General features: G+C 31.2%; 1 long non-coding RNA gene across 1 annotated transcript; it reads right to left on the bottom strand.

Annotated features, from left to right (window-relative positions):
* Positions 1-1,237: 1,237 nt before the first annotated feature.
* LOC133784188 (uncharacterized) lies at positions 1,238-3,259 on the bottom strand. The gene is made up of 4 exons (XR_009871190.1): positions 2,250-3,259; positions 2,084-2,164; positions 1,876-1,900; positions 1,238-1,268 (listed from the first exon to the last, which is right to left on the bottom strand). It is a non-coding gene; the product is annotated as an uncharacterized LOC133784188 (long non-coding RNA).
* Positions 3,260-5,380: the final 2,121 nt, after the last annotated feature.

Genomic DNA, 5,380 nt, shown 5'->3' with positions numbered 1-5,380 from the left:
AAATGTTAAATTTTAGCCTAATGTAAAATTGAAATAAAAGAGAGAAAATAAATAAATTATAATTATAATTTCACTGAAAACATTCTATTAGCTTTGACACAAAAAGATTAGATAATTTGACCAAAGTTCACTTATTTTACATTAAGTAATATATGATAATGATAATGATAATTAATTATGAACCTTTTTATAAAAATTAAAATATTAAATTTAAGTTTTTACATGACAAATTTGAAAATTTCTAAATAAAATAAATAATTAAATAAAAAATGAATTCTTATTACATCTCAAATATAAATTTATGAAAAAATAATTAAAAAAATACAACAAAATTACTTTTATATTTTACCATTTTTCTAATGAGAAAATTGTGTTATTGTATTACTAGTAAATTTTAAAGATTAGAAATACTCAATTTAAAAGAGACAAAAATTAGAGTTTTAACTCTATTAGAATTGTTGTGACTAACTAAGTGTAAACTTTTATAAATGAAATTAACTTTTTAAAATTGTATATTTTAGTATTTTACTTAAGGATCACTACAAGAAAAAATACTTTTAATAACACCAAAAATGTGTTATCAAAACATACCATAACACTTTTTGATGTGTTAAGACCGACTATGTTATCGTAGGTCAGGGTACTTTACATAACACTTTATCATTATTATACAGATGTGTTATTATACTGTCAACGATAACACACTTTTTGTGTTATTTTAATAAATAGATAAGTGTATAATTATATTATTTATAGTTGATTATATAACACATTTCAATACTTATAAATTTGTGTTATACTACACTTTAGTATAACACATTTTTTGTGTTATATAATGAAGTTTGCATAACAAAATTCTTTACTTATAAAAAGTGTTATTGTAAGAGATATTATAACACATTTTTCTTATTATTTTAATATTTAGATAAGTTTAAACTCTCATTATATATTCATTTATATAACACTAATTTATTCTATTATATTTTTATTTTTTATTTATATAATTAAAATTAACTTTCTAATATATACTAGCATCATCAAATGAACTTGATTTTCAAATAACAAAAAGTAAAAACATTCAACATTGTATTAACAATCCACAAATTAGTTTAAAACATTCAACACTGTCATCAACAACAAAATATTATTTAAGTAATCAAGTAGTCTTAAATATTCAACATATTGAAAAGTTACTACTTTCAGCACAAAATATTGTACAGCTGCCCAACACAAAGCCTAAGTATCATTTTCTATTTCGCTTGTCACATCTGCAAAATAAACAAAAAATATTTTATTGTTATTATCTAGCATCACAAATTACTTCAAGAAAAATGCTATGGAAATTATTTCCAAGAGAGGACACCACATACAAAATAATGAATTCACAACTACACCAAAGCAATCAAAGAAACCAAACACTATACTTTTTTTTTTTACAAAGGTCACATGGCCTTTTATTATACTGTAAGTATGACAAAAATATGAATTGTCACTACCCCAGACCTAATTTTTTTTGTCAACAATAAAATAAGGGGACAAAACATGATTAGAATGGTAAAATGAGGCACTTGAAAGTTAAAAGGGCCAAAGTTAGAATGGAAGTGCATAAAAAAACAGGGGCAGTGGAGACCCGAGTATATCCACAACAGCAAAAAAGCCACAGCCAACAGTAGATCATAAAAAGTTTTGTAATGCTCTTTTTTAATGCAAAATGAATGTCTATAGTATACACTTTTAAAGTCTAGGTATGCGGTATGCACCTTACAAATGAATTATTTGCTAATCCATGAACAATTTTAAAAAGCTTAATGGAAGTTTTCCTAAGAACTAATGAGACAAGATAAGGGGAAAAAACTAAATAAATAAACTCAATACCTTCCAAAAGCCTCCCCACCAAAACCTATATAAAAAGTTACAAGAGACAGAAAAAGTAAAAGGGAATTAGATGCATGTACAAAAAGTATCATAAGAAACTCAAGTTAACATAGCAACTGATGCAATTCCATTCCAGCCATGTACTTAATAATATTGTTTGTTCCTTATAAAATCTATAATACAAACACATATTTATATGTATGCTTACCTTCCTCCAAGGCTACTGTTTAATGCTTTTAACAGCCATGGCTTTCGCTTCTGAGATTCTTTAACCCAACATTCTTGGAACCTGCAAAAGGTATAAAAATAATGATGTAACCTTTATCAGTTAAATTCTATTGACAAGAAACTATAAGGTATGAATGACTGCATACTTAGCATTCAGTGTTTCTGTTCTATCCCAAGTATCTAACTTCCACACTTCCTTCTCTGTTATTGGTCTTTGATATGCACGCTGCATAAGGGGATTCATCCAACCAAAGAATGTTTCTGGTAAAAGAAAACACAGCCGAGATATGAATTAATAGATACAACATGAAAAAGGAATGATCAGCAGATGCAAACAACTGTAGGACAGATGAAGATAGAATAAGCTCGCCTCACTGTATATTTTACTCCATAGAGAAGCAGAGATTAGTTCAAAATATGTCATTTTATTGAAATGACATTTAATCACTCTCTTATTATTATTTAACATCAAACCTACATCTCAATGGTTTAAAACAAATTTGAAAGTACATATTTGAAAAATGGTTTATAATAAAATTTTAATATGAAAAGAAAATAAAAGTAGTCATATTTACACAACCACAATGATAATACATAGTACATATCCCTATAGAAAAAAGAATAAAAAAATAGCAGTGTCAGGGTGAGACTACATTGGTACACATTTCAGTGGGTTAGTATAGCCCAAATACAAGTGCACCATTTCGGCAGCCGAACATAATTGTCCAGCCATCCAGTGGAGCCAAAACAGACAATACCCTTGCTCAGCCCAAAAAATAAGAAGCCACGTATATAATACTGTATGTATGAAAAGAACTAAGTTTATAACAATTCAAAGATGATAAAACAGTAGCCCAAAATAGTAAGAAATAAAACAAACAAAAACTCAAGTAACCTAATTTAAAGTAAGTATTGTTAAAAGAAAAAAAAACTCAAAGCAATCAAATTTATATCAGGTATAATGACAATGAGTGAGTCAAACTCTAAATTTGTGTAGAAATGTGAGTAAGTATACAAATCATTGAAACTCCTGCCAAGGTAAAGCTACAAAAGGTAAAACTTAACAGCAACATAGAAGGAAGAGCAAATAATAAGCAAAAACAAGTCAATTCGAGGCTGCGAAATGAAGTAAATTTCAGTGTAAGGAGGCCAGTTTCTCAGAAACCATCAAAGAATTCTAAGTCTCTAGTGGTAACCACAAATTAGGAAACTTTTGATTGAGTTATAGAATCTTTCAGTTCATGCTAAAAATCCCATGGTCCAACTTAATTATTCTTTTGTTTCTTTTTCTCAATTTTCTTTCTGACTCAAAGATTTTCTCTCATTCTAGCAAACTTTCCAAGGATCTGGCTTTTATGATGCAGTGAAGAAATAATCTCTTTGAATATTTAAATATTCTTTTTTATTGTGGGGGTAAATTGTAGCTTTGCAAATCTGTACATATATAGTTAGAGATAGTGGAGTTGTGAGTTTGTGTATATTATTAAGCTATTTCATAGGTAAATCATATTAACTTGTGATTCACTTGTTGCAGAGATAAATTTATTGGGTTATGTTTTCTTTTGTGTGGTATAATCTAACTAATAACTAGTATTTAAGGTTATTTTTTAGCTTGTAACTTCAGTCCATAAAATTTGATAAAGCAACTAAACTTTTTGCTTTTAATGATTACAAAAATGAACAAACCAAAATCTCTCAAGGGATTTTATTTAAAGGTATGTTTGACTTTGAAGGGTGCAATATGTGATGATGAAATCTATTTAATATTATCAAGTACAACATGTTATAAAGTGTTATTCCTAATAATATTATTCCTAATAATAATAAATCTATAAAATCATTATTTCTATTCATAAGTCTTAAGGACATGTTACTTGCTAGAACTTGAACTCTGTAGAAGTTTGTAGTGGTGGTCTGGAATGGTCGGTGTTATACCCAAAAAATAGGAAGATGCATCCTAGGAGGCTAAGGGGAATGCATTCTAGGAGAGTTAAGGGGAATGGTCCTAGGAGACCCCAAGGAGGATGTGGTCCTAGGAGACCCCAAGAGAGTGATCCTAGGAGAACCAAGGATGAGGTCCGAGGAGAACTCAAGAAAGTGGTCTTAGGAGACCCCAAGGAGAAAGTGGTCCTAGGAGACCCCAAGGGTGTGTAGGAGGTAAGCCTCCCAAGGTTTTCTAAGTGTTGGCCCGAACGTGTCCAAGGTAAGTAGCTAAGGAGGAGGAGTCTCATGCAAGAGAATGGAGACTTAGATTTTGATAAGGAGAGCCTATACAATGTTCGATCGGACATGTTTGGGAGATGCTAAAGGAGAATGCCTTGAACTTATCCAAGGTGAGGTGCCAAGGAGGTTGCCTCAATGTTGTCCAATGTGAGGTGCCAAGGAGGTTGCCTCGGACCACCTTGGTCCGAGGAGAAGCCAAGGAGATTGGTTCAAGGGGGAACATGGCATGCTAGAGGAGAGTGCCATGTTAGAGGAGAGAAGTGCATGTCCTACCACCATGCACGTTCAACCCACCCAAAAACATGTCCTACCACCATGCATATCCTACCACCATGCATGTTCAACCAGCACTTGCATGGGTAGTGAGTAGGAGGTGGACCAACTAGCCAGAGGAGACTAAGTCAGACAGAACACCAACAACATATGCGGGAATCTCTCATTCTTCCCACAAATGGGGGGTTTGTTATATTTCGAATTTTGAATGTTTAAATGTAATAAATATAATAAAATATCCCTATCATAAGGGGATATCAGTGGAGGATCCCAGGCCTATAAATAGAGAGCTTATGGGATGAGAGAAGGGTCTTCTTCTGCTTCTTCTTTCTAGAGAGAGAAAATTGGGTCTGTCTATTCTAGAGAGAGAAAGTGCTGAAATTAGAGAGAATTCTTGTATTTTCACAATCTGTACTGAAGAAACTCAGTTGGCTCAGTCCATCTGATCTTGAGTATAGATTTATAAATCACAACTCTAAGTGGATTAGGCTATTACCGACAATCGGGGCTGAACCACTATAAAAATCTCATGTGTTCTTTATTTTCTTTATTAAACCGTCTGTGTCGTTTTTATTTCTCTTGAAGGCTTGTCGTTATTGACGTTCTCATGTCGTTGGCTAAAAACGCAGTCAACAGTCGGCTTTGCACTAGAACACATTTGCACATGCAATGTCTATAAAAGAGCAACATAACTTAAAATATATGAGAATTTTAATAGAACAATATTTATATGTATACATATACACGTATAAGTGGATTTCAATTTTATCTTGTTCTGGAA

Source organism: Humulus lupulus, chromosome 6 (genome assembly GCF_963169125.1).
Source record: "Humulus lupulus chromosome 6, drHumLupu1.1, whole genome shotgun sequence".
Lineage (NCBI taxonomy): Eukaryota > Viridiplantae > Streptophyta > Magnoliopsida > Rosales > Cannabaceae > Humulus > Humulus lupulus.
The sequence above is the reverse complement of the archived record's forward strand: the minus strand, read 5'-3'. Positions and strand labels throughout refer to the sequence as shown.